Raw genomic sequence first — 26582 nt, forward strand, 5'->3', positions numbered from 1 at the left:
TTCACTCCCAACAGGACTGACAACATGTCAGATTTGCAGGAGACCCCTAATTGAATATGCATGGGAGAGACGTACATAACCACTACCTCCATTGTGTGCAAATTCCTCTCACACATATTCATTAGGGGTCTCCTGAAAATCTGACCTGTTGGTAGCCCTCCAGGACTGGGAATGAAGGCCAACTTCATAGGTCTTGGCAAGCTTCAACTTTTTTTGTGTGTTCTTATATATATATAAAAAAAGTCGATATTCATCACATGTGCAAATTCCAAGAATCTTCCACAAATAATGAAAAATCATCAAAAGTAATTAAACGTCCATTTAATGAAGAACCATTGCAGTTCCTAATTCTTCTCACATCCAACAAAAATGTAGAGCAATTGAAGTCCAGATATCCATTGTTACTTAATGTATTATTACTAATGGAAAAATAATGTACCAGACAAGGTCTATGTATCGTTGTTTTTGATAGAAGTTCTGGAAGCAGAATGCCTGAAAGTGCCCTGGAATCTGTATGGCTTGCCATTCTTAAAAAACTTAAGCAGGTTCTCCCTATGCAAACATCCGGGGAATATCCCAGGATAGCAGACCTGCACAGAGAAATGAAGTGCACTGCATTTTTAAAGGAGAAAAGCTACATGGAATATTAATTTTGTTTGGAAAAAGTTACAGTAGACCACATAGTTTCTCACTGAGTTGGGTGGAGATAAGCTTGGTTTATTTACTTGGTTATTTCTGCTATGTTTCTAATTTACTGTCATCAAATACTCCACAGAAACTTGCTTTAAATTCATTAAAGCTACTGTGTGAATGATTTCAAATGCGCTCATAACTGTGATTAGACCATCACCAACCAAACAGGTCAAATGCTTGCATAGTTCAATTGTTTGTCAATAGACTCATATAATCATCGCACATTTGATTTTAATTGTGACGCACCACTGTGCCAAAAACCAAAACTTTTAAATGTTGAAACAAATCTTTAAAACACTTATCTTTAATCAAATAGTCATCTCATCAGTCAGGTTTACATTTCATGGGTCCTTTCAAGACCTATTCAAGCATTTGATCTGTTTGGTTGGTGATGGTCTAATCACAGTTATGAGCGCATTTGAAATCATTCACACAGTAGCTTTAATGAATTTAAAGCATGTTTCTGTGGGGTATTTGATGACAATGTTTGGATTTTCCTCCAGGATTTAATTGTGTTCCTCTCTTGTATTTGATTTTATGATTCTTATTTATGCAGTGAGAATAAAATACTTCCAGTAGCTTGCTTTATTGGGTTCTCATATACCTACAAGTCAGGACAAATGAAACAGAGGCTCCTTTTCATAACAACATTTACTTAATGGAGGCACTTGAAAGCCATCTTGGGCCACTTCATCCCATTTGATTCATTATGCATTTTGTAAGTAATTCTATAAGGGGCACATAGATTTGGGTGGCATATATTATTTATTTAAATATTTTAAACATTTATACGCTGCCTACAACCTAAGCGGTTTCCAAATCAACATACACAAATGTATGGACATAAATGCTGGAAATCTACTCTACTAAGCCACGCGGCAATGCCAACACAGCCCAATCAAAGTGGATGGGCTGTGTTGGCTTTTGCGCATGGCAGTCGCTAGCGCAGCTTAGTAAACAGGGGAGGGGGGGCTAGTCATTTATATGAGTATGTGAAGTCATCCATGCATAAATAACAAAAATGCGAGTGTGTGCTATTCTGTAAGTACACACATCACTTTCTCTAAACAGTTAATGAAAAAGTTAACCCCCCCCCCCGTTTACAAAGCCGCGTGGCATTGCCGACACAGCCCATTCAAGGTGAATGGGCTGTGTTGACAGTACCACACTGCCAGCCGCTAGTGTGACTTTGTAAACAGGTGCCTAAGAACATTAACTATAATTAAGTGGGCTTCTGTAGATAAAAAGGAAATAATTTATTGCTACCTTATGCTGCACACCTTAATTAAACCAAGAGGGTATATGAAGAGAGTTGGCCAAAAACTGAAGGAAAGAGGACTATTGCTACCAGTGGCGTTCCGAGGGGCGCTGACACCCGGGGCAGATTGCGATGCGCCCCGCCCCACCAGGGTGCAGCGTCCCCCCCCCGTGCAGCATGCCCCCCCCCGGCGAAGGGACACCCCCCACCCCAGCGAAAGACTCCCCCGGGTGCACGCCGCTGGGGGGGGGGTGCCGCGCGCTGGTCAGCGTCGTTGGTTTCCATGCTCCCTCTGCCCCGGAACAGGAACCTGTTCTGGGGCAGAGGGAGCATGGAAACCAACGACGCTGACCGGCGTGCGGCACCCCCCTCAGCAGCGTGCACCCGGGGCAGACCGCCCTCACCGCCCCCCCTTAGTACGCCACTGATTGCTACAGGAAAAGCTGCAAATCAACTGGTGCAAATTTAAAATCCCTAATTTCAAAGATAAAAAAAAAAGAAGTACATGAGTGATAACATCTTATTACAATTGAGGGCTTGTGTAGAAAAAGAATTGGAGAGCAAAAGAGGAGACCTAAGACTAGAGGGAGCATCAGAGGGCAGTTATCTGAAGAAAAAGCAACAGAAACTTCAGAAGGAACAATGAGAGAAAAGTTGGTATAGTGAGAGAAAGAAAGGATTTGGGGGGAAAAAAGCATCAGAAGAGAGGTTGATACAGAAGGAGACAGAGGGGATCCAGAAAGGAGTAGAGGTAGAAGAGCTGATGCAGAGAGAGAACGAAGGGATCCAGAAAGGAACATCAGGACAAAAGTAGATAACGGAGAAGAAGGAGACTAAGAATGGAATACTAACATAAAGGTGAAGTACAGATAGAGAGAGGAGATCCAGAACTGCAAGAGAGTGAGATAGATGAAAGACAAGCTAAGATGTCTGTCAAGTGAAGAGGAAGAAGAAAGGCAGGAGAAAGACCTAGAGGTGTGGAGGAATTAATGGTTGAGCTCTTAGCCGATTAGAAAATAGATACATTTCCTGGGTTACAGGAGATGGAAAGATTACCCAAGTTGAATTTAACTCCTAGAATAAAGAGTATTATAAGTAAGATGAATAAGGCCATAACTTGTATAAAGGGACAATGTATTAATATCACAGAAATTAAACGAATACAATATTGTGCAGCAAAGTTATTATTCAGAGAGTTCTACCAACAGAGATACAGAGGCAGATAATCTCGCTTGCTACTTCATCCTTCCTGTTAGTACTCTGCACTGAAGGAAAACTAACATCATTGCAAACATAGGTGTCACGGATAAATGAGTATTATAAAAAGATCAAGATCAGGAAAGGTGAGAAAGATCCAAAACACCAAACTGAAACATGCTGCATTAACAGAGTAAGACTTTAAATTTATAATGCCCCAATAATAAATTAAATTTAGCAGCTGAAGCACAAAAACTACGGAGATATAAAGAAAATGGAACAGAGAGATATCAAAATACATTATTTAGAGAGAACCTAAAACAATTCTACAAGGAACTGAGAAAGAGCATTAAAGGAAAAACAGCACCAACTAAGGCTGAAACAGAAATATTCTGGAGAAACTTACATGAGGACCCTGTAGAGTATAATCGAGAAGCAGAATGCCTATCCTGCATACAGGAAAATCTGAAAAAAGCAAAGATAAAAGTTATGGAATGACCTGATGTAACAATAAAAGATCTGGAAAATAGGTTGAAAAAAACCTCACAATGGAAGAACCCTGGCCCAGATGGAATGAGCAATTTTTGGCTCAAACAATTAACACACCACTAAGACCTGTCAGATTACAAAACCAATTAATCAGGCAGCAAGACAACTAATAATAGGCAGACCATTTTTTCTTCCCAAAATTACAATCCAATAACTTGTCTATCATATTGACTTTAATAACATCATGGAAATAGAACAGAAGGGTACCAACAAGGGTTTATATGGAACTAAGGACCAGTTTAAGAAAGCTATTATGGCCAATGCTAAGAAATTCAGAAACCTCAGTATAGCATGGATTGATTAAAAGAAAGCCTTTGATAGCATGTTACATTCCTGGATAATAAATTGCTTTGAAATGTCCAAAATAAACCTTAGGTTGATTGAATACATCAGGTTCACCATGAAAATGTGGCAAACCACACTCCACCTGCAATATGCATATGGGCAGTTTGTCATTGCTAACATCAAGACCTAGCAAAGAATATTTCAGGGAGATTCTCTGTCATAAGAACATAAGCACTGCCATACTGGGACAGACGAAAGGTCCATCAAGCCCGTTTCCTGGTTCTATCAGTGGTCAATCCAGGTCACAAGTACCTGGCAAGATCCCAGAACAGCAAAACAGATTTTATGCTGCTTATTCTAGAATATGCAGTGGATTTTCCGAAGTCCATCTTAATAACGCCTTATGGACTATTCTTTTAGGAAATTATCCAAACCTTTTTTAAACTACCTGCTTTTGCCACATTCTCTCCGATCGTTTGCACGTAATCTACTGAGTACTCTTATTAATTACTTGAGCTATAGATTTGGTCTTACTACCAAAGATGGCAATGATTCAGAGATTATGCTTAGTGTTTGCTAAGGCAACTTTCTTAGAGGAAAGTTGAGCAAGATCCTATGACGACTGTGAGATAAAGGAACTTTAACAACAAGGTGTATATTAATATCTAGGAGTGGATGAAGGTGTGACATTGACATCAAGAATAAATCACTGAGAGGAAAGATCATTAAAGAATATTATATCAGACTAAAATTGATATTGAAACATGGATTTGTAACCCAGGTCTTACCCGGTTCTAGCTCTGGACCTGGGTGCATAAACATACACTCCGCTCATTCAGACCCACTGGCTGCACTCAGGTCTTCAGTCACCTCCAGTCAAGCTGGGAGTGGGTATATGGTCTGGAATAGCGATCCGGGGGTCTAGGAGACCCTTTGTCCAGCCAGGGTTCCTCTAACCTCTCCAGTCCGAAACCACGCTGCGCTTGGTGGCTTAAACAATAACTCAACTTTTATTGAAACTTTCTGCAACAAGCAGGCAAAACTTCAATTTATCTTCAACCCATCAAATTCATCCTTTCAAATAAATTAATTCCAGACTTCTGTTGTCCCCTGAGGGAACCCATTTACCACTGTCCCTCTTGGGGGTATTTACAACATTTACATGCACCGCTGTCCAAACCTATTCTGGAAGCCACTTGTCATGCCTGGACATTGTTACTCTTTCTTCCAACTCTCTCCACATCCACCAGGCATGAGCCTTTCTGGCTGTCCTTCTGCTATGAGTGCACCTCACAGGGCTGCACCTCAACATGGCCCAAGCTTGCAGAGACCTGTGGTGGGGAAGCAGGAATCCCACTGTTTTTTCTGCAGCTGAAGCCAAGTGAGGGTAAAGAGATTGGGAGAAGACTGGGGAAAGGGGAGTATATGAGAGAGAGAGACTGGGTGAAGGCTGGGAAGGGAACTTACACCGTTGTATTTTGCCACTATTTGATGAAACATGCAGCAAAATATGACAGTACTTGTTTTGGCCCTCCAAATGTTACAAAATATAAAATGTGGCTCCAGATAGAAAAAGGTTGGACAAGCCTGCATTAGAACATTGTTGTACCAGAAAAGCATAGGGATCATGATCCTATCAGAACTATTGAGAATGAAGACGCTATTATGACATGGGCCCCATTTCAATCAATAAAAAGTTGGATGCATGAAATCAGATACAGTGGTAAAGGAGAAAACACCAGAATGGCATTGATCACAGATGTGTCATTCCCAAGAAACTACTCTATAAATTGTGTACAGATAGAAAAGATCCTCAAGTACCAATAAATGCAGTCCAAGACTAAGAAAATGTCTCAGAAAGATATAAAAATATTTCCTATCACTTTGGGTGTCACAGGCTTGAATAGAAGGAATTTTCAAGCACTGATTGTTGATTGTTACATTTGTACCCCGCGCTTTCCCACTCATGGCAGGCTCAATGCGGCTTACATGGGGCAATGGAGGGTTAAGTGACTTGCCCAGAGTCACAAGGAGCTGCCTGTGCCAGGAATCAAACTCAGTTCCTCAGGACCAAAGTCCACCACCCTAACTACTAGGCCACTCCTAGTTGCCTATACATGTTTATATCTTATGAATTCAAGAAGGAAGCTTTCTTGGCATGATTCAAGTACTAGGTGAGCATTAGAAGTAAATCTGAGAGACTGAGATTATACTCCACATACCCTGGTTTAGGAGTATGTGCAACACTAACCCATGTGGAGACATTCAGGCTTATTTTCGAAAGAGAAGGGCGCCCATCTTCCGACACAGATCAGGAGATGGGCGTCTTTCTCTCAGGATCGCCCAAATCGGCATAATCGAAAGCCAATTTTGGGCATCCTCAACTGCTTCCCATTGCAGGGACGGCCAAAGTTAACAGGGGCGTGTCGGCACCGCAGCAAAGGCGGGTCTGGGGCGTGATTAAGAGATGGGCATCCTCGGCCGATAATGGAAAAAAGAAGGGCGTCCCTGACGAGCACTTGGCTGACTTTACTTGGTCCATTTTTTCTTACGACCAAGCCATGAAAAGGTGCCCAAACTGACCAGATGACCACCAGAGGGAATCAGGGATGACCTCCCCTTACTCCCCCAGTGGTCACCAACCCCCTCCCACCCTAAAAAAAAAAAAATTTTTGCCAGCCTCAAATGTCATACCCAGCTCCATGACAGCAGTATGCAGGTCCCTGGAGCAGTTTTAGTGGGTGCAGTGCACTTCAGACAGGTGGACCCAGGCCTATCCCCCCTTTCCTGTTACACTTGTGGTGGAAAATGTGAGCCCTCCAAAACCCACCCGAAACCCACTGTACCTACATGAAGGTGCCCCCTTCACCCCTTAGGGCTATGGTAGTGGTATACAGTTGTGGGGAGTGGGTTTTTGGGGCTAAGCACCCAAGGTAAGGGAGCTATGCACCTGGGAGCAATTTGTGAAGTCCACTGCAGTGCCCCCTAGGGTGCCCGGTTGGTGTCCTGGCATGTGAGGGGGACCAGGGCACTACAAATTCTGGCTCCTCCCATGACCAAAGGGCTCGGATTTGGTCGTTTTTGAGATGGGCGTTCTCAGTTTCCAAAAACCGGGGACGATCATCTCTAAGGTCAACCATCTCAACATTTAGGTCGACCATCTCTAAGGTCGACCTAAATGTTGAGATTTGGGCGTCCCCGACCGTATTATCGAAACGAAAGATGGACGCCCATCTTATTTTGATAATACAGGTTTCCCCACCCCTTCATGGGGCCGTCCTGCGAGGATGCCCTCAGGAAAACTTGGGCGCCCTGGTCAATTATGCCCCTCATTGCCTCCCTTGTATATCTAGAACTTGGACCCTCATGTCATGATGGCATTACTCAGTAATTCGATATATAAATTAAATAGGGCTAGTGAGAGCATAGTGGAAAGGCCTAGTAGTTACAGCATTGAACTGAGAACCAGGAAAGACACTTCTTATGACCTTGGGCAAGTCACTTTACCCCCCACTGCTTCAGATACAAGTTTAGATTGTAAGACCTCTGTACCTGAATATGTATGTAGATCTAAAATTCAAATTCAAAATCCAACTGAAGTGCAGATGGTATGGGAAACAAAGGAAGCACCATGGGGTTTGGGCAAACTATGGGCAGGCCGTGCCAATACACACATTTATTGGTTCTTATACCCCACCTTATCCAAATGACATTTGGATCAATGTGGCTTACAATTTAACAAAAGATTTAACAAAAAATTTAATAAATAAAAACAATAAATATTACATTAGAACTAACTGTTACAGGCTAACATTTCCTAATACATCATCAGTGATAAACCAAAATTATCAGATATGCAAATCCTTCAACACTGTGTTTCAAAAAACAAAACAACAACAAAAAAATTACGTCCAGCTCATGTTAGATGTCTGTATTCATACTGAAAATCAAGATCAAGCGAGATTTTGCCCTTCTGCTCCGCGGGAGGTTTCTGTCCTCCCTGAGCTTGCGTTAGGACACCTGCGTTACGGTTTGACAGGTGTACTGCCCCAGTCAAACTCCCCAGCTGCCACTGTCCCCGGAGGTGTCTGATTAACCTCCTATACTAGGCCTTCCTTTTATAGAATTAGCCTCTACAGATGTGCAAAAACATGTGTTATTTGTGAATTTGCCCTATTACAAATAATGACCCTGTGGTAAAAATGTGCACATTTTTGTACATTAATGCCTAGAGCTCCTTTGTGAATAGAGGTCTGCGGTGAAAGGAATGATCTTACTCTTAGAGCTAAAGAAAATCCTTCAGAAAATGGAAGAAGGAACGAACTGAAAATAATAGGAAACAGCGTAAGGAATGGCAAGTCAAATGCAAAGCGCTGATAAGGAAGGCAAAGATAGACTTTGAAAAGAAGATTGTGTTGGAGGCAAAAACACATAGGAAAACTTTTTTAGGTATATTAGAAGCAAGAAGCTGGTAAAAGAAGCAGTTGGACCACAAGATGACTGAGGCATATAAGGGGCAGTAAGGGAAGGCAAGGCCATAGTGGAGAAAATATGAGCGGCATTTTTGAACCAGAAAAACATATATGTTTTTGTTTCAAATCTGGCCATTTGCTAGACATTTTTGTGCTCAGTGTGTCTACCTTTTCGGACCATTTCTGAAAAAAAAAAAATGGTCAAGGGAAAAATGCACAAAACAAGCCATTGGGACTTGTGGGGGGGGGGGGGGGGGGGGCAATATTCTTGGTAGACTGGCTACACAGACATCCCAGCAGAGCAGTGCGGCACCATAGGGGGCACTGCAGTGAACTTCACATAAAAGGTTCCAAGTACACGTCTCACCATTACTCCCTTATATTGATTGTATGGTGAACCTTCCAAAACCCACCAAAAACCCAATGATCCTAACTGTGCACCACTACAACAGCCCTTATGTCTGCAGGTATCACTAATATGAGGGTACAGTAGGCTTTTGGTGGGTTTTAGGGGGCTCACACAAGTGTAACAGAATGGGATATGGGCCTGGGTCCCCTTCTCTACAGTGCACTGTACTGACCACTAGGCTACTCCAGGGACCTGCAGCTGCTCTAATAGGACTGGCCATAACATCTGAAGCTGTGATGCAGGCTGGTATGTACTGCTTCTTTCACATCTTTGGTGTGGGGTGGGGTGGTGGGAGGGATCAGTTACCACTGGGAGAAGAAGAGGGATCATGCCTTAATCCCTCCAGTAGTCATTTGGTCATTTAAGGCACCTTTTTGTGACATATTCGTATTTAAAACATGGACTAGACCAAAACATCTAACTTTCAGACATGGACATTTTTGCTGTGTTCCATTATGGCAGAAAAACATGCAAGTGTTGGGAATGTCCACATCCTGCCCCCAACCCCCCCCCCCCCCAAAAAAAAAAATGCCCCCTTGTGATTTGTATATACTGCTGATGAACTGCAAAGAAAAGTATCTTTAAAATGGGCTTCAAAAATAGCAATTTGGATGTTTTGACAAAAGATGTCCATCTGCTGCTTTGTACTGCTTTTTAGATGTTTTTCTCTTTTGAAAATGAGCCCCAAAATGAATTCTTTGCTTCAGTCTTCACTGAGGAAGATGTGGGGAATTACCAGTGCCTCAAATGGTATTCAAAGCTGATGAATCAGAGAAACTAAAACAAATCTCTGTAATCCTGGAAGATATAATGTGGCGATTTAACAAATTGAAGAGTAGCAAATCACCTGGACTGGATGGTGTATATCCCAGAGTACTGATAGAATTGAAAAATGAACTGGCAGAGCTATTGTTAGTAATATGTAATTTATCTTTGAAAATCAGGCATGATACTGGAAGGTTGGAGGGTGTCCAATGTAATGCTAGAGGTGATCTGGGAAATTATAGATCAGTGAACCTGATGTCAGTGTCGTGCAAAATGGTAGACACTTTTATAAAGAGCAAAATTACAGACCATATATTTATTTAATTTATTTATTTATTGCATTTGTATCCCACATTTTCCCACCTCTTTGCAGGCTCAATGTGGCTTACAATACATCATGAGTAATGGAAATAAGAAGATTATAAACATTTGCTATTACAGAAGGATTTTGGATTACATGGTAAAGTTAGAACACGATTGTAATAGGACAAGAAAGCATTATGAAACAATTCTGGATACATGTGAGGGAGTTCATATGTGTTGATCTTTGTGGTATGTCTTGTTAAAAAGATGGGTCTTCAGTAGTCTGCAGAAGTCGGTTAGTTCATAGATCGTTCTCAGGTTGCACGGCAGAGCGTTCCAAAATTGTGTGCTCATATAGGAAAAGGTTGATGCGTGCGTTAGTCTGTATTTTAGACCTTTGCAGTTGGGGAAATGAAGGTTGAGGAATGTGCAGGATGATTTTTTAGCATTCCTTGGTGGTAAGTCAATCAGGTCTGACATGTAGGCAGGGGCATCACCATAAATGATTTTGTGAACTAGGATGCATATTTTGAATGTGATGCGTTCTTTGAGTGGGAGCCAATGTAGTTTTTCTCGTAGAGGTTTAGCACTTTCATATTTTGATTTTCCGAATATTAGTCTAGCTGCAGTATTCTGGGCTGTCTGGAGTTTTTTGAGTATTTGCTCTTTGCAGCCAGCGTAGAGTGCATTACAATAGTCTAGATGACTAAGTACCAGTGATTGTACCAGGTTGCGGTCCTTGGGAAGAATGGTCTTATTCTTTTTAATTTCCACATTGAGTGGAACATCTTTTTGGTTGTGTTTTTTGCGTGGCTTTCAAGTGTTAGGTGTCGATCAATGGTAACTCCAAGAATTTTTAAAGTGTCCGAAATTGGACCCAAACGCAGAGCACAATTTCTCCAGATCTGGATGCCATATCTGCAAGCCCTTAGCCCAAGGGGGCGTAGCTTGCTCCTCAATGCCTGATAAAGTTGAAGCGAAGTGGTGGGGATGGAGGAGGCCTGGAATTAGAGAGTGAGACAGTTCCATTAGCTGCTTGCTGGGGGGGGGGAGGTTGAAGGGGGGCAGGAGAGGGAGTAGCTAGAAGAGAGATGCGGGAGGGGACTGGACGTCTTGAGGGTTGGATGTTATGGTGGAGGTAAGGCTCTGGTAATAAGTCATCGCTGCAGGGACCAGGAACAAGATTTGATCCCTCGGTTAATGAGAAGTCCCATCTCGATGGAGATTGGGATTGAGTAGCTGGAAGATCTTTAGGCATACAGAGGGTCATGAATAGTTGCATATCACAGCCTAACTAGTACATCAACACGAAGCTCCCACACCTGCGAAACATATTGGGGATGGGGCAGAGATTGGGAGGGGGGAAGAGTGGAGGGGGAAATAAAAATAAAAGTTTGACCCCGGTTAAATTTTAGGACATTTATGTATAGTACACCAGAAACGTTCTGTAATACTGTTTATACTATTGTGCTGTACCATATTGAGGTGTTCATAAAATAGTTGAAACATAAAGTGTCCGAAATTGTTAGATTCAGTGTTGGCGTGTTGTTGGTGGTGAATTTGTTTGTGTTGTGTTGAGAGGTGAGTATTAGGCATTGGGTTTTTTCTGCGTTAAGTTTCAGCTGAAATGCATCTGCCCATGAATGCATGATTTGTAGACTTTGATTAACGTCATTGGAGATTTCCTTTAAATCTTGTTTAAATGGGATGTAGATCGTTACATCATCAGCGTATATGTATGGGTTGAGGTTTTGATTTGATAGTAGTTTGGCCAGTGGTATCATCATTAGGTTGAATAAGGTCAGTGAGAGGGGGGATCCTTGTGGAACTCTGCATTCGGGTGTCCATGAGACTGATGTAATCGAATTTGATGTCACTTGGTATGATCGTGTGGTTAGGAACACCTTGAACCAATTGAGCACGTTGCATCCGATTCCGAAGTACTCGAGGATATGTAGTAGAATTCCATGATCAACCATGTCAAAGGCGCTAGACATGTCGAATTGTAGAAGTAATATCTTCTTGCCAGTTGCAATCGTGTGTTTGAATTTAGTCATGAGCATAACTCAGGGGCGTATCTGCGTGGGGCCACAGGGGCCTGGGCCCCCGCAGATTTCGCCCTGGACCCCCCTACTGCCGCCATGGGTACCTTTGCTGGCGGGGGACCCCAACCCCCACCAGCCGAGGTCTGCTTCCTCCTGCCGCTGCAAGGATTTTTAAGTTCATCAGGATTCGTCCTCCGTCACTCTGTGCTGCTGTTCAAAGAAGCTGCTAGCTGAATGCAGTTTCGGACTGACTCTGACGTCACTGCTGCACATTGTACATGAGTCTGACGTCCTGCACGTACAACGTGCAGCAGCGACGTCAGACTTAGTCCGAAACTGCATTCAGCTAGCAGCTTCTTTGAACAGCAGCACAGAGTGACGGAGGACGAATCCCGATGAACTTAAAAAAACCTCGCAGCGGCAGGAGGAAGCGGACCTCGGCTGGTGGGGGTTGGGGTCCCCTACCAGCAAAGGTACCCATGGCGGCAGGGGGGGGGGGTCGGAAATGGCGGCGGCGGCGGCTGGGGGGGCTATAACGTGCCCCTCACTCTGGCTTTGGCCCCCGCTACCGCCGACTTTCAGATACGCCCCTGGCATAACTAGTACTGTTTCGGTACTGTGGTTGGAACGGAATCCTGACTGGGAGTCGTGTAGTATTGAGAACTTGTTTAAGTAGTTTGTGAGTTGTTTGATCATCATCCCTTCCGTTTTTTGGTTATTAAAGGAATGGATGCTACTGGCCTATAGTTGGTTAGTTCACTGGCATTTTTCTTTGCATCTTTATACAAAGGCATGGATTAATGAGACAAAATCAACATGGACTTAGTCAAAGGAAGTCTTGCCTCACCAATCTTCTTTATTTCTTTGAAGGGGTGAATAATTTTATGGATAAAAGTGAGCCGTTGATATTGTGTTTCTGGATTTTCAAAAGGCATTTGACAAAGTATCTCATGAATGACTCCTGAGGAAGTTAGAAAGTCATGGGATAGGAAGTAATGCCTATTGTGGATTAAGAACTAGTTAAAAGATAGAAAACAGAGAGTAAGGTTAAATGGTCAGTGTTCTCAATGGAGAAGGGTAGATAATGGGATTCCCCAAGGGTCTGTGCTGGGACCTCTGCTTTTTAACATATTTATGAATGATCTAGAGATGGGGAAAACTAATGAGGTAATTAAATTTGCTGATGACACAAAGTTATTCAAAATTGTTAAATTGTAAGAGGATTGTGAAAAATTGCAAGAGGAGCTTACGAGACTGGGAGACTGGGCATCCAAATGGCAGATGATGTTTAATGTGAGCAAGTGGAAAGTGATGCACATGGGAAAGAGGACCACAAAATATAGATGTGTAATGCACAGTTCCACATTAAGAGTCACCACCAAGGAAAAGGATCTAGATGTCATTGTTGATGATATGTTGAAACCCTCTGCTCAATGTACATCGGCAGCTTAGAAAGCAAATAGAATGTTAGGAATTATTAGGAAAGGAATGGAAAAAGAAAAATGAGAATGTTATAATGCCTTTGTATCACTCCATGCTCATTAGATCATTTCTTTCAAACCATACTTTTCAAATTTTGTTCCCATCATATATCTGCTCTTGGTCCTTCATATGGTGAGCCATATTGTAGAAAATCTTTAGCATCATATCTATATTAGTTGAATGTTCTAATGTATGCTTTTAGGTGTATCATTAGTATTATACTAACCTTGTGTTATATTTCTGGTATTTGAACTCCAGTACTGTTAAATGTGTATATTTTTGATACTGTTTCATGGTAGTTCTATTGTTAGGTTTAAATTGACTTTTTTCAAGTTTACCTCATTTATTGTATTTATGTTTATTCTTAGTTATTTCACTATTGTTATGCTGTTAACAAAATTGTAAGTTTCATGTTAAATTGTACCTGCTGTTCTCTACCTTGGGTGAATCTCTTCATAAAGGTGGTTAATAAATGTCAATAAATAAATACATTGCCAACACCAAGTCTTTCTCTTCTGCCTACCTGCTTACCAGTGATCTAGTATTGCTCCAGTTCTATTTAATATTTTCCTTTCTCCCCTTCTCAGCCCTTGTTCAAACTCAGGGCTGCAGTCCTTTTTGTTATTCCAAATGACGTTCAGATTCGGTATTCCTTGCTCTCCATTTCCTCATCTATTACTAATCTCAACAACTGTCTGCCGCTTGGCTCAAGGACAACTTGTTATTTCTCAACTCTGTCAAATGCAAATTTATTCAATTCCCAAATACTAACTTTCTATGCCCCTCGCCATCTGTTATTGATGGTCATACCCTCCTCTCCTTTAGCAAGACTGTTAAGATGTTAGGTGTCAAATTTTACTCCAATTTGACTTTCAAAGATCAAATTGATTCTATGCCACACTCTTTGTTCTTTACCTTGCCTAGAGTTCAGTTGATAAAGCCCTTCTTGTCTCTCTCTTTCTTTATGACCCTTATTCTGTCAATAGTTATTACTCATATTGATTATTATAATGCCGGTCTACCTCTTTCCGCACTTAAGCCTCTACAATTGATTCAATCAACAGCAGTTAAGCTTCTCCGTAATGCTCACTGATTTGACCATGTTTCTCCTCTTTTAATCTCTGAGCACTGGCTGCCTGTGTCTGCCTGTATATTTTTTTATTTCTGTTACATTTTGTACCCCGCGCTTTCCCACTCATGGCAGGCTCAATGCAGCGGGCAATGGAGGGTTAAGTGACTTGCCCAGAGTCACAAGGAGCTGCCTGTGCCGGGAATCAAACTCAGTTCCTCAGTTCCCCAGGACCAAAGTCCACCACCCTAACCACTAGGCCACTCCTCCACTCCTATACAATTCAAGCGTCTCAGTTTGGTCTACAAAGACCTTGCATCTACCACCCCAAATTACCTCTATGATTTTCTGATTTCATATACTCCTCTACATCTGCTTCATTCTTCACAGCAGGCTTTCCTCTGCTTGCCCTCACCTTCACATCTCAGACTTACCATGGCATCTCCTCGAATTCTGCCTTTAGCTATCTTGGGCCAAAACATTGGAATTAACTACCACCTGCACTGCTTCAAATAGACAACTAATCTCCATTTGTACATCTTCTGATGGAGGAGAGGAGGACAGGATAACTATATCTAGGGTCCAGACGTAAAGATTTTACATAAAACAATAGATCAGAGCTTGAGGTTGTGTTCCAGTATATATTTACTAATGCAATATGAGAGGAATACAGTGATACAAAGCAAGCAACAATATTCAGGCTCAAGCCAGTCCAGTGCATGGAATACTTCACTTCTCTCTGACCCCGGTTATATTTATTTGTCTTAATATATCACCTTTTGAGACGCGCTATCAAAGTGATTTACTGTACAAGAGTAAAATAAAATGAAACGGAAAGGAACACCTATCTAAAAATAGGAATGTAAGAGAGAAAGCAGGTAGATAGGGAATGAAGAGATTTCAACAGGTGCTGCACCTCCAAGGGCAACACAGTAGCTACAATTGGCCTGGTCATCAAATGTTCAGGTGAAGAGAATTGTGAGCGCCATCATAAATTTGGGCCACATATGTTTGGAACATAAAGAAAATGATAGTTCATTCTAGAGTGAGGGGCAATATGGGAAAAAGTGCTCTGATGTATGGATTTAGACCTGGGCCTGAGAATGGATGGCATGATAAAACAGAAATAATGTATGCTATGAAGGGGGGGGGGGGGGGGGGGGAAGGGATATATAATGTTATAAGCAGAGCTAAGTACAAAGGAGCAGTCAAAACTGGACTTTGAATGTTAGTGTTAGGATTTTAAACTGCATTTTGAATGTTACAAAAAGCCGGTAATGTGCATTAGGGGTTACATAGTCAAAGCATCTAGCATGAGAAAAATCTATATAGCAGCATTTTATACAGTTTGTATGCACTTTAGTGCAGATTTAATAATGCCTGAGTAAACGATGTTGCAATAGTCTAATCTTGAAAGAAAAGGGGCATGACGAAGGCCGGGTCATCTGGGAAGCAGAATCAAGATAGAATCTAATTGTGCAAAATTGGTGTAAAGCAGAAAAGCAGGATCTAACCAGGGTGCTAACAGGTTCATCAAAAGTGATTTGATAATCAAGTACTGTTCCTAGGTACTTGAAATCATCTTCAAGAGTTACAGAAGAGCTGAATAGAGTAGGGGGGAGGGAAGTCCGGGTAGGGCTGCCTGTCAGCTAGCAGGCTATAATTTTGGAGGGACTGAGTATGAAATGGTTGGAGTTTAACCAGCAGACGGTGGACAGACAATTGTTCAACTGAGTGAGATCAGGTTTCTGAGCAGGTGTAACAGAGTAAACACATATTCCATGGGTTTGGATGAGAAGAGCCAGTGGGCTTAGAAAAATATTGAAGAGCAGTGAGGCAAGAGTAGAATTCTCAGAACGCCAGACGAAAGAGAAAGGAAGGAAGGAAGAGATAGTGTTTTTTGTCTCTGAGATTGAATTGCCCTTGTGTAATTTTGAAGTGATTCCTTAGGCTAATCTTCAATGTCTAAGCGACTCTTTCTTTCATACCTTAGATCTAGTACAGACTTCTTTGCTATCTCCCCTTTCACATCATCTTCTCCTCTTTGATGACTGGTAGATAATTCCTCCAGTTCTCTGCTGGGAGAGCTCCTGTCTGGAAAGCTCTGTATCTCCTTCTCCTCTTCTTCAGGTGTTACACAGGCAGCCAACTATCTCTCATTCCTTTTCTTATAGTAGCAGGGGCGTAGCCAGACAGCAGATTTTGGGTGGGCCTAGGCAAGAAGTGAGTGGGCACCAAATGTTCTCTCCTCTACCCCCACACCAAAAAAATATCTCAGCTGGTGGGAAAATGCTTCTCTCCAGTCTCCACCTTGGTAGTCTGCAGCAGGCATGCGCTGAAAACTGAGCATGCGAAGGTGCCAGTATTGTGGAGAGCAGCATTTTCATTACCATGTGCTACTGTTGGATGGGCCTGAGCCTTAAGTGGGTGGGCCCCGGCCCACTCAGGCCCACCTGTGGCTAAGCCACTGGATAGTAGGAATTTCTATTTGTGATTTTTGGAATGTCCTTCTGACCTCTGTCTTCCTTTAGGGAATGATGAGGTAAAATCAAAATCCTCCTTCCCATAGCACAACCCCCTCCCTCAAAAAACCAACACCCCTCCCCCCCAATAAAAACCCAAATCAAAACTAAGATGGAACCGGTCGAGTACAATGGTTCTACTTTTTCTTTAGTTTCTCTCTCAGAGATTATGCTTGAGCTTCTTTGAGCTGGAAAATCAAGCTGAATTCAAGATTAGAAATACAGATGGAGCCACTGGAACTTTCTGCTTACACTGTGTAGATAAAGCAAGAATTAAGGGGCCCCTTTTACTAAGCTATGCTAAGCAGCTAATGCGGTTTATACTGCACGGTGGACAGTAGCACAAGTACTGTATTGCATTAAAAACAACAGCGTGTGGTAAAAATGCTGCGTTAGCTACCTAACCTGGGAGTGGGCATAATGCGGGCGGGTGGAGGAGTAGCTGACTATGATAGCTAGCATGTGGGCAGTGGTGTGCTGGTATATTTTTAACAATAGGCTCTCTCTCTGGGAGTAGTTAGCCCTGCAATTTGGGGGGAGGGCCCAGGGGTGGATTGGGGGAGGGGGTAGGCAATACATTCCTCTCTCCTCTCCAGGGTTGCCAGATGGGCGGTTTTCCCGCCCAATTGGGCAGTTTTCCGCAACCCGCCGTGGGAAACTTTTGCCCGCGGCGGGCTGCGGTTTTTTGGGCTCGTTTTCTTTTTTCTGTGTGGGTTTTGGGCGTTTTTTTTGGCCGGCGGGGGTGGGGCTAATGGCGACAGAGGCGTTGGTCTGTGACGTTTTGGGCGGGGTTTGTTGACGTATTGGGCGGGGCGGTGACGGCTGGGTCGGGGCTGATGATGGCGGGGGCGGGGGTGATGACGGAAGGGGCGGGGGTGATGACGGAAGGGGTGGGGCTGATGACATCGGGGGCGGGGCTGATGACGGCGGGGGCGGGGGTGATTACGGAAGGGGTGGGGCTGATGACGGCGGGGGTGGAGGTGATGACGGAAGGGGCGGGGTTGATGACGGCGGGGGTGGGGGTGATGACGGAAGGGGTGGGGTTGATGACGTCGGAGGTGGGGTGTGTGCGGGTTTTGGGCGGGTTTTGAGCAGTTTTGTGTGGGAATTTTTTTTTTTTATATGGCAACCCTGCTCCTCTCCTGTCCAGGCACACTAGGCATACCATGGCTGGCAGGGATGCTGAGCCCTGCCAGCTATATAAATGGACTGCTGCCACTCCCCGCTTGGTGGGACTTCTCACGCATGCTCTGAGCGTGCACGAGAAGTCCCGGCATGCTGCTCAGAGCCAAAAACAAGCAGTCCATTTATTTGGTTGATGGGGCTCGGTATTCCCGCCAGCAAAGTGAAAGGGAGTTTATGAGGGGGCCTGAGCCCTAATTTGGGGAGCCGGTTGTTCAAGTAGCCACAGGGAGCCTACTTTAACAATCTGCTCTCAAAATTCTTAAAAACTTAGTAAAACATCTCTCATGCGCTAGTGCGAGCCAGCTCCAGCACCACTGCATGTAGGGCGTTACCATGTGCTAGCTATCCTGGCTGCCCATAGTGTGGCTGCACTTTACCACCACCTCAAAAGGGGGCAGTAAGTGCAGCAGCACATGTGGCATCTATCTTGAGAAGTGCAGTGGCATCACTTCTCTCCCTGATCTCCCCACAGTACAAAACCCATCTTTCTCCCTCTCTACAGTGCAAAGCCCCTCTGATCCCCCTGTCTAAAGTCTGGCCCCCCTCCCCAAGAAGAAGCCCTGCCCTCTGAGATAAAGTCCTTTCCCCTGAGTCTGAGCCTTCCCCACCCAGTGGCGTTCCTAGGGGGGGCGGTGGGTGCGGTCCGCCCCGGATGCACGCCGCTGGGGGGCTGCCGCGCGCCTGACTGCTCCGCTCGTTCCGTGCTCCCTCTGCCCCGGAACAGGTTACTTCCTGTTCCGGGGCAGAGGGAGCATGGAACGAGCGAAGCAGACAGGCGCGCGGCACCCCCCCCCCCAGCAGGTAAAAATGCACCTGGGGGGGGGTGTCCTTTCGCCGGGGGAGAGGTGGCTTTTCGCCGGGAGTGGGGGGGTTGTGCTGCACCCGGGGGGGGGGGGGGGTGCATCGGTGATCCGCCCCGGGTGTCAGCCACCCTAGGAATGCCACTGTCCCCACCCCTGATTCCCCCTGGGATATACCAGGAGGTCTCATTGGTGGTCTTGTGGTGCCCAGGCAGCAGTTGAAGTCCTCTGCTGTGGCCTAAGACTGCACCAGGATTCAAAATGGCCACCGAGATCCTCTAGCAGTTACCTTGCCACTGGCACTGCATGTAATGTGGTGCATGTGCAGTAATTCCCTGCTTTGTGCAGCAAATACAGGGCAGATGCTGGACATGACTCCTGCATTTAACCCAAAGATTTTATGTTAATTTTTGCTTTATAAATGTGCGGAAGTGTAAAACTTACTACACTTTATAAAGGGCCCCTAAGTTTACAATGAGTACACAGGACAACTGCTAGTTCGTCTAACGTAAATTCAACCAGACTTGCAGGGTCAGTGGGAAAAACCTTGCTCCCTTGAAATCCTAGCAAAAATAGCTGTAGGTGTATATAAAGTGGAACCTACTGTTACAATTTCGTATTTCCAAAACCCAGCTAAAATGGCAGTGGAGAAACAGGAGGAGATCTAGCGTTTACCAATCTCAACTAAAAATGGCTACACTGATACTAGGGGGTCACTGGATAATATTGAAGCTGGAAATTTCCACTGCAGTAAAAAAATACCCAAGTGGTTGCTGTAGCAAAATGGTACAATCCTTTAGCTACTTTCACTAGGTATGAACTCCCTCCCAACCCATAAGGGATATCTTTCTTTTAGTAGGTATCCAAGAGAACTCTACACAAGGCAACCAATCATTATGCTAGGAAAGTAAATAAAAACTAAAAAATTGTATTATCCCCCAAAGAGGAGGCTGAAAAGGTAAAGCATAATGAAGATTAATAAAATATTTGGCCTACCACAAAAGGCCTGGGGCCTACTACTGGCAGCCCAGAGCTGAAGAAGGCACTGCACATTCCAGGGATTAATTAAGAAGAGCACAATGCTCCCAGGATGCACGTCTAAATGTAGCAAAGAGGCAGGAGTGAAAATAAAGAGCTACTGGACACAAATAAAAGAAACTATCATACAGTTCAGAGCTGGTAACACTGTAGTGTCTACAAAAAAAATTGCTTAAGGCTACGGTGTGTTTATATACTGAGTCACATTGAGTCCTTGCACATGTAAGTGATATCACTTCAAAATCATTGAGACCTCTTTAGGCTCTGAGTATAACCATGACAACACTACAGCAATGATAACTGGCGGAGTGCAAAAGAATTAGAGGCCCATTACAAAGTTTTAGTTTACCACAGCAAAAAATGGTGGGTGCACTGAGGCATCCTGCGGTAATTTTGCCATGTGCGTGTGCTACCCACATGCTAAAAAATACAGTTTATTTTTTGGCGCAGAAGGCATGTGTGGGGGTGGAGAGTGGTTGCGTTCTGCACTAATTGGTTAGCGTAGCTACACTGCCCCATGCTTAGCAATTAGCGAGCCCTTACCGTCTACATAATGGGTGACGGTAAGGGCTTACGTGCTAATCTGTTTTAAAGGCTATACACTAATGGCAAAATTAACATGTGGAACAAAAAAAAGCAACACTGGGCCTTCAAGAAAGAGATAATTGCCTTCCTTTATTGTGAACAAGATCCGACACGGGCCGTGTTTCGGTGCACAAACGCCTGCCTCAGGGATCAGAGTGTATCTTCACAATCTAGATAAAGATAGTCAGACGGTCTAGATAAATAACCAATGACTGCTAATCATCTGCTGTCTGGCTTGACGAAACGGATGATTAGCAGTCGGGGCGGACCGCACCCACCGCCCCCCCCTTAGTACGCCACTGTAGCTTTCGAAGGTTGTCCTTCGTCAGATCAGAAATAAGCAAATGTTGGTAGATGACAGTATATATAAGTGAAACATCAAAGCATTTCAGTGACAGTCTAGCAGGATGGGGGTGGATAGGTGAGAGACAGGAAGAGTCGGGTGGATGAGGGACAGGGAGATATGCATGGAGACAGAAGGGTGACAAAGCAGTACAATTTTATGGTTTATAATGGGCTAGAAAACCCTGATCTTTGTGAAGTCCTAATGCTAGTACCAATAAAGATGTCTAGCCTGTGGGACAGCACTTTACAAAACCAGAGTGGAGGAGTGGCCTAGTGGTTAGGGTGGTGGACTTTGGTCCTGAGGAGCTGAGTTCGATTCCCGGCCCAGGCAGCTCCTTGTGATTTTGGGCAAGTCACTTAACCCTCCATTGCCTGCTGCATTGAGCCTGCCATGAGTGGGAAAAAGTGCGGGGTACAAATAAAAAAAAGAACACTGTACCAGTGATTTCATGGTAAGAATCCTGAAAGGGAACTTTAAAACAATACAGGAATGTAAGACCTTTGAAGTAGAGAGCTGCACGGGAACGGGGTTTGCGGGAATCCCGCAGAACCCGTGGGATTCCCGCAGGGATGGAAGCAGTTCTGCAGGGTTCCCGCGGGGACGGAAGCAGGTCCTGCGGGGTTCCCGCGGGGACGGAAGCAGGTCCTTCGGGGTTCCCGTGGAAGTGTAAGCTGCACTGCATTAGCATCTCATCTACTGAGTACCTTGAGTTCTGTCTCCTCCTCTTCCTCCTTGCTTTAACAGCACAAATGTGGAAAGTCTTCTGTTAAGGAGATGGCAGAGACACAAATGATGATGGAATTCAAAAAGGTTTGGGATGAGCACAGAGGATCTCTAATTAGAAAATGGAAGTTATAAAAATCCTAACCTTAAATGGCTGCATGTGTGTGGATGTGTCAAGTGACGCTTAGATGGCGACTCTGGCTGTGATTAACTTGGGCCGATAACGGGTTGTATAGTCTGTGTCTAATATATGGCAGTCTGGTTTAGGATGGGATAGAAAGGGCTTAGACAGCAACTTCAGTGGCTGGACCATAAGGACAGTGCTGGACAGAGTTTTATGGTCTTTATCCCACAAATGAGAAGACGAATAGACTGGAGTGGGCTTCAACGAGAACTCCAGCAGTTGGAACATAAGTATAGGGCCAGACAGACTTCTATGGTCTATGTTCCAGAAACACGAAAGAAAGTATATAATATCACACTTGTTAATTTAATCATGAATTGATAATGAGTGTGACTATTGGGTAGACTGGATGGACCGTCCAGGTCTTTATTTGCTGTCACTTACTATGTTACAATTAATCCTCTTTGCTGCCGGGCTGATGCACAGACCTCAGCTCTGACACAGACAAGAGCATCAGATGTCACCTGACCTACTGGCATGTGCATATGGTGACCTCTCGGCACACAGTGCCAGAAACCAGAGACAAATCTTACATGTGCACACCAGAGTGGGGATGGGTAATATTCCAGTGGGGACGGGTAAGATTCTAGCAGGGACGGGCGGGGATGGGTAAGATTTCTGTCCCCGTGCAACTCTCTACTTTGAAGTCAGAATGATTAAATATTTTGACACCCACCAGACAGGACTTAACAAAGATCTGGGTTTTCTAGCACATTATAAACCATAAAATTGTACTGCTTTGTCACCCTCCAGTCTCCATGCATATCTCCCTGTCCCTCATCCACCCAACTCTTCCTGTCTCTCACCTATCCACCCCCATCCTGTTAGACTGTCACTGGAATGCTTTGATGTTTCACTTATATATACTGTCATCTACCAACATTTGCTTATTTCTGATCTGACGAAGAAGGGCAACCTTCAAAAACTAATCAAGAAATGTATTAAGTTATGTCCAATAAAAAGGTATCATCTTATTTTCTTTTCCATGTTTATTTTGTTTTATTTCTATTGATTACAAGCAGGTGTATAAGCCTTGGGGTGGTCCTGCACCCGTCACAAATTCCTATATAATATGATGGTCTCAAGGGGAGAATGTGAGGTAGTCTCTGCAGGGTCTGGAAATTTTGAGAAAATGAAGCTGTCTGGTGGTGGGGGGGGGGGGGGGGGGGGAGTGTGAAAAATTGGAGTCTCACTGGGGGAAGAGGATGTACAAAATTTTTACTGAGCTGATAACTTTTCCTCTTTCTCGTCCATTGTGGTTTATGGGTGGGCCTGAATCTGAAGTGAGTGGTCAGTGACCCACCAGGTCAACCGATGACAATACCCCTGGCCTGATCCTATTCAAGTGTTCAGAGATAGCGGGGCACTGGGATGCCTGACCCCTACTGCAGCAGGTACTGCTTGGGCAGAAGTTATACCTCCATAGGATCCATGGAGGGCTAATTTGTATTATGTTGGTGCCTATCCTGCTTATTTTCGAACGAGAAGGCCGGCCATCTTCCGACACAAATCGGGAGATGGCCGGCCATCTCCTAAACCTGGCCAAATCGGTATAATCGAAAGCCGATTTTGGCCGGCTTCAACTGCTTTCCATTGCGGGGCCGGCCAAAGTTCAAGGGGGCGTGTCGGCAGTGTACTGAAGACGGGATGGGGGCTTCGACCGATAATGGAAAAAAGAAAGCTGGCCCTGACGAGCATTTGGCTGGCTTCACTTGGTCCCTTTTTGTTCACGACCAAGCCTCAAAAAGGTGCCCCAACTGACCAGATGACCACTGGAGGGAATGGGGGATGACCTCCCCTTACTCCCCCAGTGGTCACCAACCCCCTCCCCCCCCCCAAAAAAAATTTAAAACATTTTTTTGCCAGCCTCAAATGTCATACCCAGCTCCATGACAGTAGTATGCAGGTCCCTGGAGCAGCTTTTAGTGGGTGCAGTGCACTTCAGACAGGTGGACCCAGGCCCATCCCCCCCTACCTGTTACATGTGGTGGTAAATGTGAGCCCTCCAAAACACCCCCAAAACCCACTGTACCCACATGTAGGTGCCCCCCTTCATCCTTAAGGGCTATGGTAGTGGTGTACAGTTGTGGGCAGTGAGTTTGGGAGGTTGGGGGGCTCAGCACCCAAGGTAAGGGAGCTATGCACCTGGGAGCAATTTCTGAAGTCCACTAAAGTACCCCCTAGGGTGCCCGGTTGGTGTCCTGGCATATGAGGGGGACCAGTGCACTACAAATTCTGGCTCCTCCCACGACCAAATGCCTTGGATTTGGCTGGGTTTGATATGGCTGCCATGAGTTTCCATTATCGGGGAAAACCAATGCCGGCCATCTCTAACACCCGCGATCTCTAAGACCGGCCCCGACCGTATTATCGAAATGAAAGATGGCCGGCCATCTTTTTTGATAATACGGTTGGAGACGCCACTTTACGGGGCCGTCCCCGGAGATGGCAGCCCTTAGAGATGGCCGACCCCATTCGATTATGCCCTTCCACGTATGCCACAGGGTAAAGAGAACAATATAGTATGTTTTACAGAAAAGATGGATTGCACAGAATTAGCAAAACTAAAAGTGTACAAGGCAGTAGGACTCAAAAGAGAAACATCCCAAGATGTTAAGAAATCTCAGAAAAGTTCTGATGGCACATTGAGAAATGTCTTCCTGAGCTTTGAAAGAGTGGGGGGTCAGGGGAGAGAGGGTGGAGCCAACATAGAAAAATATATACGATCATCTGATTAGATATCTAAATGGACTGGAGGGGCCAATTTGTTTATGCAACAATTACCTGGGTAACGTGGCTAAAAAGTGCTGCTCAGAGTAGGCGTGGGCTTCCACTCTTAGCTCCCCTCAGGTATTAAGATATAATTATTTTCGTCATGCCTGCTTCTCCTGTACCTGCCTACCTCAGGGCCAAGCATTCCGTTCCAAGATTCAAGGCTGGTATTCAAAACCGGCTATATGAACAGTCCTATTTCAGGGGGTCTTTTGTAAGCCACGGTAGCGTTTTTAAGCACATGCTAATGTTATTATGTGCTAAATGCTAAAGATGCCCATATATTCCTATGGTCAATCCACACTGAATATAATTATAATTGAAGGGAGCTCACAGTCATACAATTCAAGATATGCTCAGCTTTTTCACATTAATCTAATTTTCTTAATGGTCAGTAGGGTCAGGCAGTCATAGTAGTCTTAGACACCGTCTGTTCCAAACACTCATGGAGACTACCTTGAAACAGCAGAGAGACGCGAAACATGGATCTATGTCATAGATCCTACTATGACTCCCTGACCCTACTGACCATTAAGAAAATGAGATTAATTTGAAGAAGCTGAGCATATCTTGAATTGTATGTACATATATTCCTATGGGAATCTCTAGCGTTTAGTACGTGCTAATCATTAGCGTGCGCTAAAAACACTACCGCGGCTTAGTAAAAGACCTCCTTAGTTTCTAACCTGTTTCCACGATTTATCCTAGATTTCTGAATTACTGTCTCCCCCCCACCCCCTGCAGTTATTAAATATCATGTGTCTGGTATTTAAACTGTTATGCAATCTCTCGTTCCTCCTTTCTGTGGGTTGTTCATTTTTGGTTTTGATATATTGTGGGTTTTGGGTTTTCTTGTATTGTCATACAGCACTAATGTAGACTATAAACCCCTATGATGTAAATTTTTTCTGAAGAACAGTATATCAAATTCTAAATAAATAAAGAGAAACATGCACGCATTTTTGATTTCCTAAGGAATGCATGACATTCTTCCCTCGCTCGGCTGCCCACACAAACAGCAGGTGCAGAGAACCGGACTGCTTTTCAGTGCGCATATTTTGCTCTTGGTAATGGTAAATTCTCTCTGAAACTCTGTGTAAAGGGGCAGATGTCCTAATAGGGGGATTAAGTAACTACAAAAGGGAGATATGAATCTATGTGAATGGGTGCTCAGAAATTTGAATGAATAGCAAAAATAAATAATTAAAAAAATAATGCTTCAGTGGATGCGTCATTGCGTGGGGACAGCCTGTTAACATGCTGTTGTGAGGACTCTAGGTTTGGAGAGAGGCAGCTGGGAGACCAAATGAGTAAGGATACCCGGTGGGGGGAGAAGAAGGGTTCAATCCATGGTCTAATGGGGAAAGTTGGGGGGAGGGGAGGAGGAATGTTATCTTCAGCAGGAAAGCCTGATGAACCCTAGCAGATGTGCCGTTCTTAATGTCTTAATGTTTGATTCTGTTTTTTTAGGCACATTTTACCCATGCGATAGAGCCTATTGGAGAGGCTCCATCTGTCTGTCTGTACACGTAGGCATACAGACACACAGACACACACACACAGACATGGAACTGAAACACACACACACACACACACACACACACACACACACTCATTTCACAAACACAAATCTACAAAGAAAAGAAAGAGAGAAACACACATACAGAAAAATACACAGACAGACACATGGAAACTCAAACACACACACACCACACACACAGAGATATACAGACAGATACATACACATACATTCTGCAGACTGGCTTGAAAACCTCTATGGCCTAATGACATACTCTTTCTCATGTCTTTTCACATCCAGTTCCTGAACAGACATGAATGTTTGTAGATGAAGGAAATGGATATATACCATTTTGTCACACTGTAAGTGTGCATTTTTTCA

The 26582-nt window shown here is 44.1% G+C and overlaps 1 protein-coding gene across 1 annotated transcript in view; it reads left to right on the forward strand.

The window, feature by feature from the left end:
* The window catches only part of RNF165 (ring finger protein 165), a 255801-nt gene that overhangs the window by 177090 nt on the left and 52129 nt on the right, over positions 1-26582 (forward strand). The window lies entirely within an intron of this gene.

This window comes from Microcaecilia unicolor, chromosome 2, assembly GCF_901765095.1.
Source record: "Microcaecilia unicolor chromosome 2, aMicUni1.1, whole genome shotgun sequence".
Classification (NCBI taxonomy): Eukaryota; Metazoa; Chordata; class Amphibia; order Gymnophiona; family Siphonopidae; genus Microcaecilia; species Microcaecilia unicolor.